This window comes from Danio aesculapii, chromosome 8, assembly GCF_903798145.1.
Source record: "Danio aesculapii chromosome 8, fDanAes4.1, whole genome shotgun sequence".
In the NCBI taxonomy this organism is placed as follows: Eukaryota; Metazoa; Chordata; class Actinopteri; order Cypriniformes; family Danionidae; genus Danio; species Danio aesculapii.
Window position 1 is genome coordinate 32,291,326 of NC_079442.1, and position 13,653 is coordinate 32,304,978.

Consider the following 13,653-nt stretch of genomic DNA (forward strand, 5'->3'; position numbering starts at 1 on the left):
GGACTTTGTCAGTGGAACTGAACGCTGAACGCTTCACTAGCGAGAAAACAGTTTAGCAGACCATCTGCAGCGTAATAATAATAATAGTAATTCCTTACAATTATATGGCACTTTTCTAGACACTCAAAGCGCTTTACACATTTTTGGTTAGGAGGCCATGATAGACAGAGGACCTCAGTTTAACGTCTCATCCAAAAGACGGCGCTCTCTGAGCAGTATAGAGTTCCCGTCACTTGTCTGGGGTATTACGACCCACACAGACCACAGGTTGGGTGCCCCCTGCTGGTCTCACTAACACCACTTCCAGCAGCAACCCAGCTTTCCCATGTGGTCTCCCATCCAGGTACTGACCAGGCGCAGCCCTGCTTAGCTTCAGTGGGTGACCATGTGAGAGTTGCAGAGAGCTAGCTGCCAGCTATATATGCCGGATAAAGAATGAGCCTCCTCTAATTGATTTACTTTCACTTTCTCTCTTTCGTGGATAAGGAAACGTGTTGTACGCACAGACATCCATTAGCCTACATAAATAATTTTGTTTGTTATACACACAGATTTGTTTCAAAACTATTTCTAAATTCAGTTCTAATGTCCAGCAAACTAATAAATGAACAATAATAACGAAGTGTGGTCAAAATTAGTGGCTTAGTGGCAAAGTGTGGCTTCAAAAGTTTTCTCCAAATTTACATGCTATGCCGCATATGATCCAAAACCTGACAGGTGGACAAATCTACTCTTGTTTTTAATAAAAAATATAGAAATTTGAAAATAATAAATAATATGCTAATAATATTAACATTATACAAATGCAAATTGTCATAAACGAACTAAAAGAGGCATTGAGTTAGTTGTTTTTAATCCTTTAATTCTTTTTCATTTGTAAAAATATTTGCGTATTGTTGTACATCCTGCATGTTTTAAGCAATGTGTAAGCGAGGCGCACAACTAAAGCCTGGTTTAACATGTTCTGCGCTGGACTTTAGACCTGCTTTTAGCTGGTCTACTGTCTAGTCTATTTTAATTCCTTAAAATAGCAACTCGCCAACAATGTGCCTTAACACACCTCTTTTCTAGACCGAAACACCCATGAGTCCACAAAGTGGTGCAAATGGATCAACGTGGTGGAAAACGGGAAAAATTAAGATTGCATTGGTCTGAAAATAGCAACACGTTGGGGCAAACACGTCTTGCGCCTTATTGCGCTGTGTGTATGATTGGGCCCATTGACTGACCTTGTTACACGCGAAGGACTCCGCTCTCTGAATGGTCAGGGTTGATTTATTCAGAAAGAGTTACTTACCGCTCTCCTTGTGGTCTTCAGTGTCTGCATCCTTTCTCTTAGTCTGATTCCTACTGGTCTCCTGTCTGGTTGTCGTGTGGTCTCCATGTCTGGTCCCTGTCGCTCCTCGCTTCCTACCATCTGCTGTAATTATCACATCCATATTGTCTTATATATATTTATTTTGTGTGTGTGTGTGTGTGTATGGTTGTCCTTTACTCCGACAAGTTTACAGGGTACTGCTAGTCATGGAAAGTAACGCAAGCTACAGTAGATCAGGCAGACCCATATGGCTCAGTTGAAAGAGACCTAATGTTTTATAAATGTTTTCTGCTAAATATAATATTTAATGTTCTGCTGGAGAAAAAAATAGGATGACTTGAAGACAAGTAAACAACAAATAAACTATCCCTTTGGGCAGATTGCCTCAAACTACAATGACTTTGTATAAAAATAAGTGAGGACAGATGAAAAGTTCACATACCGTGTTGTCTGGAACAGGACGATTTTCTGTAAAATACAAATATGAGACTGTTTGTTCATGAGTAAATGTATAATGTGATGTAGGATTAAATTTAATGAATCTCTTTTTTTCAGTGCAGAACAAGAAAGTACATGTAAGCGTATTTGTAAGCTTCTAGAGCAATTGTCTCAAACTCAATTCCTGGAGGGCCACAGCTCTGCAGTTTAGCTCCAACCACCTCCAACTGACACCTGTTTAATAGTTTGTAGTAGTCTTGAACACCTTGATTAGTTGGATCAGCTGTATTTGATTAGGGTTGGACCAAAACTGTGCACAGCAGCAGCCTTCCAGAAATCCCGTTTGAGACCTATGGTCTAGGGTTGTTGCTAGATCGGATACGTCTATTATGTCTATTATTTATAAAATTTCCCATTTATTGTATTTTATTAATGTCTACCCCCATCCAAACCCTAAACCCAACCATCACAGTAACGTAAAAACAGTTGTTGTACTGAGTTTTATTAATGTTATCTATAAAATTATCGAATAAATTGTATTTATTAACGTCTACCCTAAACCCAACCGTCACAGTACTGTAAAAATATTAATAATTGTTATTCAGTGTCATAAAAAAATGCTACTATATTAATGTGCATATCGCACTTCCGGCCGGCCGCATATCCGATCTAGACTTTACCATGGTCTAGAGCAGGGGCGTCAAACTCAGTCCTTGGAGGGCAGCAGCCCTGCAGAGTTTAGTTCCAGCCCTGCTTCAGCACACCTATCTGTACATATCAAACAATACTAATAATAATAATAATTCCCTACATTTATATAGCACTTTTCTGGCCACTCAAATCGCTTCTCACATAGGGGGGATTCTCCTCGTCCACCACCAGTGTGCAGCATCCACCTGGATGACGGGACGGCAGCCATTTTGCGCCAGACCGCACACCACACACCAGCTGATTGGTGGAGAGGAGACAGAGTGATGAAGACAATTATGATATGGGGAGGGTTAGGAGGCCATGATGGACAGAGGCCAGTGGGCAGATTTGGCCAGGATGACAGGGTTAAACTCCTACTCTTTTTCGAAGGACAACCTGGGATTTTTAATTACCACAGAGAGTCAGGACCTCGGTTTAACGTCTCATCTGAAAGATGACGCTCACTGAGCAGTATAGAGTCCCGGTCACTATACTGGGGCATTAGGACCCACACAGACCGCAGGTTGGGCGCCCCTGCTGGCCTTACTAAACAAGCCTAAAGCATTCAGTTAGTTTGATCAGGTGTGTTTAATTAGGGTTGGAACTAAACTGTGCAGAGTTTCAGCCCTCCAGCAATCGAGTTTGACACCTGTGGTCTAGACCCAATCCCAAGTAGTCTCTGGCACGGTAGTACCAAATGTGCTTACGTTCAACTCTCCTTCTTTTTCCCATCCATTCAAAAACAGCTGCTCTGAGGTAAAGGATGTACTCCAAAATAACATAAACTGCCATGACTATTAGCAACCAGCGCTCTTGAAACCACCATAACCCATAAAATATTGAGATGGCTACAGTATGAATAGAAAAAAGAAGATTAGTAACAGTAACAGACAGACAAAATATTTCTTCAGCTTTATCTGAGCTTTAAAGAGCTTTGGATGAGTAAGTATTTACACCTATGCCAATTTCAGAAAATGAGGTCATTAATTCATATTTTGCACAAAATAACCAAAAATTCAAAAGGTAATTCAACAGAGGATATGGGAAAAACTTACATGTAATAAGTGTATTCAGTAGATCAACTATTATGAGAGAACCAATCCAACATGTTCTTCTGTAAGATAATGATTTTTTGACATTATTCAAATTACAGTAATATATATATATAAGAGTCTTATATGTAGAAGATTAAATTATTTCAAACCATAGAATGTAAATGAATAAATACGGTCCTGGTATTATGTTAAGATGTGTTTTTGTCAGATCAATTCAGGTGTAAACAGAGTCTAAAGCCTTGTGAGATTTTGAGGGACATACTTTATTATCATTTGATATGACAGACATACTCATAGCTACACTGTTAATACCAATACAGACATTGCCTATTAATCAGATGGGTATGCAATTCCTCTCTGTATTTTATGGAATGATGATAAAAAATATAATCAAAGGAATATTCTTTAAAAAATGGCATTCCTCCAATTGAACACTGTCAAAGTCCCTGTAAGGGAACTCATTTCACACGGTGGCTATTTTTGAAACGCCTCTCAGGCAGTATGCTCGAGCATTCCGTCTGAATGGGGAAACATCCAATTCTATAAAACTGTTTGCCAAGCTAAAATTACATTACATATTTGGTATCACTATTAAAATTAAACAACAACTGTCTCATAAGTTTCTAAACGTTTGAATTTTTTCAGATTGACCGAGCTAACGCACACTCGAAACAAATGAAAAAACAACATCAACCATTTTTTTTCATTCTAAATCTCCTTCCAAAACGACAGCGACTCTTTGTTTACACATTTGTGGACGTTTGAGAAGTTGCTGTCATGTGGGTTTGACAGGTCAGAGTATACCTCGCGAAACACTTTTTTGTATTCAAGTGTAGTTGGTTTATGTAAAAGTACAGATTTCAAGCTTTATGTGGATATAAATCTTATGTCTGTGAAGTAAGTTTTCGCAAAAAGCACATGTCTGGTCCGATCTTCTCCCCCAGAGAAACGTCAGTCTATAACAATCAACGATTGGCTATATTGATTCGCTATATTGACAGTTACACTTTCCCCATTCAAAACTACACCAGTGACATGTCTTGTGTATTCTACAGTCCTTGACACAGTCAGTAGTTCACTTGCAGGACAATCCTCTCTCATTTGCATTTTAGTCTCATTTTAGTTTTTACAGTTTAGTAGTTCTGGCCATATTAGTCAAAGAGCCAGACCAGTAAAAACCCACTAGAATTTAGTTTCAACCAATGATGAATTGTGGCTGAGGCTGTCTTTTTTTCTGACCGATACCAAACAAAAACTTGTGTGGAAACAATTATCATTACGGTTTGGTCACATTATATTGGTGCTGATATGTAAAGTTAGCACTTACAATTCATGGCTTGGTCTACAGTGAAGGAAAATGGTGATGGTGTGCAGCAGGCTTGTAACCATTGCCGTCACTATCAAAGCAGCAAACGCAAACTGCAAACCAGCATTCTCACAGTCATGCTGCCACACACATTTACACAACAATGAGAACTAAATTAGATGTCAGATTCCTCCTTCGCTTCTGCTTTCCACTCTTCAACCACATAATCATGAAATAAGTTAGTAAACTGTGATGTAGTAGAAAAAAAAATCTTTACATGAACCGCTTTTGTTAGTACAAGGACAGTAGCAACAAATTTTAATGCTACTTCGACGATGGATGCAATCTGGGTGGGCTGTAAGGAGACACAATGTATATATTCATTATTTACATTATGAATTGATTTAAAGGGACAGTTCCCCCAAAACTGAACATTCTGTCATCATTTACTCACTCTTCACTTGTCACAAACCAGTTTGAGCTTCCTTTTTCTGCTGAACACAAAAGACGTCTAAAAACTTCCATAGTGTTTGTTTTTCCTGCTATGACACTCCTACTGTAAATAGTTACCAGTTTCTAACATTTTTCAAAGTATCTCCTTTTGTGTAGAAAAATATCCTCATAAAGGTTTGTGACCACTCAAAGGTTGCCAATTACTTATAATAAAAACACAATAGTTTAGTCATTGTGCATGTGTTATTTGACACACTTACCATCTTTAAAACTGGTTTGATGATCATGAGAAGAGAAGAGCCTCCAAGAAAACAAAGTCTGCTGAATAACAACAGTGCCACACAACTTCTCTGATATGAACAGACAGACAGATACAGACATGTACAAATATGCACACAAAGGTGAAAACAAAACATGTATAGATTATCAAATATACATGTTATAATAACTACTACATGTAGGTTTATTGGGGAAAAATGTATACTAAAATGGCAAATACCATTAGCATATGTATTGAAATATAACTCCATTTAGCAGCATGCTTATAAAAATATATAGTCTACGTACCATATACTGCACACACTGAAGCAGTGATGATGACGTTTCTGTGAGTAAAACAAAACAGATGAAAGTTTTAAGGTCATTGTACAATGAATCTGAAACGTCCATCCAAAATTTTTGCACGTTGACAATCTCATGTTATCAAATTTGAAAGGCGTTTTGACAGTTCAGAGCCACCGTACAATCCAGAATGCTGTCACTCACAGCAGTGTGATATAAAGACAGAATGTGGCAGATGGAACCACTGCTGTAGACTACTGTTTGCTGATTTCAGTGCCTTCCATGCACCTGTTTGATGCGTGTTTGTGTCCATAACTTGCAGGTGCAAAGATATACAAAAATTAAAATTATGTTGTTAATTACTCATCCTCATGTAGGTGAAATCTGAGAACTTCCTAATCTTCCATAGACTGCAAGGTTCCCAGCTCAGTCATTCCAGATTCAAAGTCCAGGAAAATACTGTCTTCATGCAACAGGCCTCTGTAGCCTGTGACTCCACATTTGATGTTGTAAGCAGCTTTGTTCCGCTTGTATCAAAAGTGAAATGTTGAATGTATCACAGAGCAACCTTATGTACACTAATGTGTGAACAAGTACTGAAATAAGTAAAAAGTTACATGAAACGTTTTTATTTGGCTGTTGTTTATCAGTTCAGTTCAGTTCAGTCAGTTTCAGTTCAGTTTCCTTTATTTTGTCATTCAAAACATCACAATACAATTGTAATGTAGAACGAAATTACGTTGCAACAGACCCAACAAGAACATAAAAAACATCATTATACAAACACATTAAGTTTGCAGACGACACTACTGTTATCAGCCTCATCCAGAACGGTGACAAGTCTCATACAGACAAGAGGTGGAGCGGCTGGCGTTAGTGGAGCGGCAGGTTGTGCAGATACAACAACCTGGAGCTGAACACGCTCAAAACAGTGGAGATGATAGTGGACCTCAGGAGAAACCCCCCTGCACCCCCTTCTACTCACCATCATGAACAGCACTGTGGCTGCAGTAGAGTCATTCAGGTTCCTGGGCACCACCATCTCTCAGGACCTGAAGTGGGACATTCATATAGACTCTATTGTGAAGAAAGCCCAGCAGAGACTGTACTTACTTCGTCAGCTGAGGAAATTCAACCTGCCACAGGAGCTGCTTGTACAGTTCTACTCAGCTGTCATCCAATCCATCCTCTGCACTTCAATTTCCGTCTGGTTTGGCTCAGCTGCCAAAATCGACCTCTGTAGACTACAGCGAATAGTGCAGACTGCTGAACGAATCACTGGCACAACCCTTCCTACACTTCAAGAACTGTACTCTTCCAGAGTGAGTAAAAGGGCTCGCAAAATCACTCTGGATGCCTCACACCCAGCACACTACCTGTTCAAACTGTTACCGTCTGGTCGGCGCTTCAGAGCACCAAGCACAAAAACAGCCAGACACAGGAAAAGTTTCTTTCCTCAGGCTGTCTACCTTATGAACAGTTAAATATTCCCCTACTGTGCAATAATATGTGCAATACTTTCTCATACGCACTTGTACACAGCACCTTATATCAATATACAATGCAATACTTTCTACATTCGCACTTGTACACAGCACCTTATAACCTGTATATTTATAACAATCTGTACATACAACTCAACATCCAGGTTTCTTCACTAACCGCATCTGTTTAATGTTCATCATTTTTTATTATTATTATTTTATTTTTTCAGATTTATTTTGTGTTGTCACTTGTCACTTTATGTACACTGAAAGCTTCTGTAGCCAAAACAAATTCCTTGTGTGTGTGAAGCACACTTGGCAATAAAACTGATTCTGATTCTGATAAAATCCTTACATGATAAACAAGCTTTTATAATTTCATAAAAATATAGTTATATAAGATATAACCTGATTTAAAAAGAAATCTCAGTAGAGAGTAACTTAATACTAAAATACCTATTTCACCATTTGTTATAATAGTTGTAATATTGATAATTTATGCTAGTTTAACTATTTATTGATTTATTATTTTACACTAGCTATCAATAGTGTTTAAGAAATGGTATTATTCAAAAGTCTTATAATGACAGGATAAAAACTATCACGAAACCGCACTGATTTGCTCCTCAGGTTTCTGTAACGTCTGCCTGATGGCATAAGCATGAGCAGGCTATAGCCGGGATGAGTTGGATCCCTTAAAATGCTATTTGCCCTAGACAGACAACGTCATTGATAAAGTTCCTCGATAGATGTCAACTTGACTCCAACAGACCTTTCAGCTGATCCTCTTAACGGTGTTCTTGTCAGATACACTACTCTTCTCATACCAAAGGGAGATGCCATTAGTGAGAACACTCTCAACAGCACCTCTGTAAAAAGTTGTGAGAATTGATGTGCTGATATAATATAATGCTTTATAATGCTTTTGTATATGTTAGTATGCATATCTATGTTTCAGCAGATCAAAAGGACAAAGTTTCTGACATAAAGTTTCATTGGCTGTTAGCCTTAGCATGCAGGGAAATCAAAGACTGGCAGGGCTGGACTAAAGAAGTACACAATAAATGAACACAAAACTAGAGCTGCGTAATTCTGGATAAATGGGAATCAATTTTTTTTTTTTCATCATCATGATTCTTTAACGATTCTGTAGAATTTATTTATTTTATTTTGAAGATTTATGCCCAAACATTAGGTTTTCAAACAAGATCAGAATCAGAATCAGAATCAGTATTATTGCCAAGTGTGCTTCACACACACAAGGAATTTGATTTGGCTACAGAAGCTTCCAGTGTACATAAAGTGACAAGTGACAACACAAAATAAATATGAAAAAAATAAAAATAAAAATTATAAACATTAAACAGATGCGGTTAGTGAAGAAACCTGGATGTTGAGTTGTTTGTACAGATTGTTATAAATTTACAGGTGATAAGGTGCTGTGTACAAGTGCAAATGTAGAAAGTATTGCATTGTATATGTAGATGGCAATGAAATACACCATACTAAATATTGTGGTGTCTAAAAGCAGGCATTTCAATTTCATTTGCTAATACAGATATTTTAAGTTTCAGCGTGTGTATATCCTGCAGCAGCAGCGTTAATGCTAAACATTTAAATATTCTGCTTCAAGAACAATGCTATTATTCTCAAAACTGTCAAATGTCATGTTTTGAATTGCAAAACAAGCACTGGCAACAGAAACGTTTTTCATGAGTGTGTTTCCATTTGAGTGTTTGTGTGCATTTGAATAGGAGGGAGCAGGAGAAACAGAGTGCTTTTCATACACAATAAAACATTAAAAATGACACAGAAATGCTACTTCTTCAAGTAATACTTCACTCAAAAAATTATAGTGGATTGAACCCTTTGAGATTTTTTTATTATTATTATTATTATTATTATTATTGAACACAAAATAAGATATTTTGAAGGCTGGAAGCCAGTAGCCATTGACATCCATTGCAGTAAAATATACATGTCCAGATTTCCATCATTTTTCAGCATGTATTATTTTGTGTTCAACTAAAGAAAAAAACTCAGACATAATTGATAGTGGGGAGTTTTAGGTGAACTAGATCTTCATTATATTTATTGCTTCTTATCTTGCTGTAGGCAATATTGAGGTTTTTCTTACTTAATGCAGTTGTTGTACATGTTGCAGGACTAGTCTTTACAGTTGCTGTAGTAGCTGTAGGTCTAGTTGTTGTAGTGGTTGTTGTTGTCGTTGGGAGTATGATTGCTTTCTTTAGCCAAAATGTATTGTAACTTTGAAGGAAAGCAGATCTGAAAAGTAAGTCAGATATCATGTTTACAAATGATCAACATAAAAGAAAAAAAACATAGTTTGTGTTTTTTAATGAAGTTGTGTAATTGTTATATGTGTAGCCTTTTGTTTTTGTTTGCTTAGTAACTTACTGTGTTGTGATGTGTAGTTGGTGCAAACAGTGTGTTGTTTTACTGTTTCTGTGGTTTTGGTTGTTGTTTAATAATTTATTGTATTGTGATGTTAATGATGGCGAATGAGTTTCCCCTCACAGGGATTAATAAAGATCTCTAATACAGTAAAACCATGAAATATTATTTATTTTTTATTTTATTTCATCTTACTCAGCAAAGCCTTCTTACCTGAAGAAAAACTGTCCAGTGGCTTGAGGCGTCCAGTTCACTTGGACTGAAGTTTTATCTGAGTTATCAGGATGAGCAACGGCCTGGCCCTGATAAATACATGATAAACACCTGACGTTATTTTATAGAATTTATTACTTTAACATATAATTATATGATATGTATAGTATTTATAACATTTAACAATTGCTCTAAGAAGCCTGCATAAATGTGTGTGTGTGTGTGTGTGTGTGTGTGTGTGTGTGTGTGTGTGTGTGTGTGTGTGTGTGTGTGTGTGTGTGTGTGTGTGTGTGTGTGTGTGTGTGTGTGTGTGTGTGCGCGACCAACACTCACACTACAGAGAAGCACACTCTTGGTACTGTCAAGCCCACTAAACATACCAGCAGGTGGACAATTATCACACTTACGAGCCTCCAACATATAGCCCATAAATGAACCAGAAGAAGCAGAGAGTGTCACTGTGGAAAAAGTTATACATTTTGCTGACAATTTTGAAAAGACAACTTGTTTACATCACTCAAGCATTAAACAAACAATTTCCTGTAGTCTATAGTAGAGCATTGCGCAAGCATTGAAAGCAAGACCTGACCTTTATGCAATTTCAGGATATGCATTCTTGATTTTAACAGTTAAACAATTAGCATTCTTAATATCAACAATTAAATTGTTTAAATCAAAAATTAAATAGTTGATAATAAATATTTAAGTGTTGATATCAAAAATGAAATTCCTAATCAACTATCAACTTTTTTATTTTTATTATCAGTAATTGTATTTTCACAAGAATATCACAATAGACTGTCACATTTAATTGCTCATATCAAGAACAGATTTCTTACTAGTTGAAATGTAATACAAGCAATGAAATGAAAAATTATACTGTTGATATCAGAAATGAAATTGTTAATACCAGGAATTAAACTGATATCAGCAATTGCTACTAGTAAAAATATTCTTTTTTAAAATTAAAAAATGTATCACTATTGGCAATGTTAATTTCTGAAATCATAAATGTGAAAATCATACTAGTGAAATCAGTAAGTTTAGATATCAGAAATTGCTCCCCTAATTGCTGAAATCAGAAATACATTTTAGATATCAGAAATAACAGATGTAACATGTTGAAATAATTCCATTTCAACTAGTGACATTTAATTGTTGATAACAATAATTAAATTGACACTAGTTAGGTGTAAATTCTTCTTGATATCAGTTAAATGCATATCAACATGTTACATTTGTAGTTCATTATATCTGAAAATTCATTTCTGATATGAATAAATTATGATATCTAAAATATTTCTTTCTTGATGGCATTCATGATATCGACATTAACACTGTCACTACAGACATTCAAAATGTTGATATCAAAAATTAATATTTTTACTTGTAACAATTCAATGGTTGATATGAAGAATAGACTTTTGCACTAGTAACACATGAAAACTGTTTATAAAAATAAAGCCTTTTACTAGTAACAATTGTGTTTCTGATGTGGAAAACGGGAATTTTAGCAATAAATCAATTCTTGAAATCATCAATTAAATTTGACTGGCAGCCTGTTGTGAAATTTAACTAGATAAAATACAATTACAGATATCAAAAACTGTGATTCTTACTAGTTGAAATTCAGTTCCTGATATCAACAATTGACATCTAACTAGTGAAATTTAATTGTTGATATCAAGAATTAACATAGACCTACTAGTGGAAATGCAACTCCTGCTAAGCAATAATTCTTGATATGAACAATATCCTGTTAAGCAACACAAATTGCTTGATAAGATAAATGTCAAAAAGGCGTGTGTGCCAGCCCAATATAAAGTTTTAAAGAAATGCTACCTTTAAAGTTTGTTCCCACTTTCGAACTGTCCACTGTCACGTTATCTGGATCGACGGTAAAAGAGTTTGAATCTTGTCCTGCGACTTGTGATGGGCCATGATTTATAGCCATATTTTGACACTGGTCGGTCAATAAACTTCCATCACTGTAACAGCAGATGAACTTCAGCATGGTAAATTCAAATATCAGCAAAAGGAGACCGCACGCAGCAGACATCTGAAACGGACCACAAAAATCACGATAAGAATAATCAAATGCAAAAATATATAAAAAATGTATAGCCTATACCTTGCTTCTTCAAGCAAGGTATAAGCTATACATGCAGATTCTTGTGCCAAAATATTCTAGTTATAATAAGATATAACAATACCTTGATACCTTGCTTGGTTGAATAAAACAGAGCAAATGTAAAACACTTTCTCATTGCCATACTGTAGGTTACTGTCCTGCTCAACCCACTTTTTATCTATTATTGCCAAATTACGCTTTTGATGCCATCTTTTGGCCAATTCAGGGATTTCGATCTAAGTGGAGAAAAGTGGCCTAATTAAAGCAGCTATATATTGTGATGTCTATATATAACCCCAATAAAAATTATAACAATAGACAACAAATAAACAAACATACATATATTACCTTTCAAACACAAAACTTTGTATTGTTCTGACAGGTTAAATGTCATACATGTCGACACTTTATAGTTTAGTTCAGTAACAAGAATTGAGTCTTGCACCATAAAATGATAATGTGAGTTTAATAGGTCAAAATCTACTAATATGTACACTTTAGGCTCTGTCAGATATTTAGGTTTGTGTTCATCATCATATTTTAGCCATAATAGTGTTATTAGCAATCTTTTAAAAAATGAAATGACTAACATTTGCTCTGTGAATACAAACTGGTCATCAGTGTTTAACGGTATAAAACAAGTTAGGTGTATCAGGTCTCAGGTGGTTGTTTTTGTTTGTTTGTTTGTTTGTTTGTTTGTTTGTTTGTTTTAATCATTTTTATTGTGTCAGAACTTGCTGAAGTGCTCTGTGAGTCCACAGAAAATTTCCCCTGAGGGACAATGAAGTATATGAACAAACAAACAAAAATATGCTGTACATTAAAGAAAATAAAAAGGTGTCAAAATGAATATCACTTGAAAAATAACAGTGCTGTTAACTAACATTCAAAGTAACTCAATTATACCTTATTCATTCGTACCTCATTCAAGTACCAACATAAATACTACTTGAAACAATATAAAATTTCATGTTTTTAGAAACTGCTTAATTTATTAAATAAACCCTTAAATATGTTAATAATTTAAATTGTACATTCTTTTTGCACAACAGTGACACAAAGTTTACATATGCAGTATATTCTTCATACAATAAAAAAGACTGTTATTATTACACTGCATCTGGAAAGTATTTAATGTGCTTCATTTGTACCACATTTTGCTAGTGCCTCATTCCCAAATGAATTCAATTCATTATTCTCTTCAAAATTAGTTTAAAAGCAGTTTGTTTGAAATATTTACCACAAGATGGGTAGCGCTACTTAATTTTTAAAATACTACCAAGCAGCAGTGACATCAATTACCAAAACAGATTATTACCAAATACATTGTATCAGAGACCCACTAAAGGGCTCTCCACTGATTATCATCTCCAGCCGCACATGAATTACACCCTCCACAATCCTTTGCACTCATTCCAACTCCTGAGTCCTGATACACCAAACATGTTTATCTCAGGGGTTTCTCTAAATAAGACAGTGTCAGTGAAAATAAACATTTGGAAATTGTAATGGCATAAACACATGGAAAGGTGTTTATCTGCTGAAACTAAATTAAAATCTGTTTTATTTGTTTTGTGCAAAATGTCTTT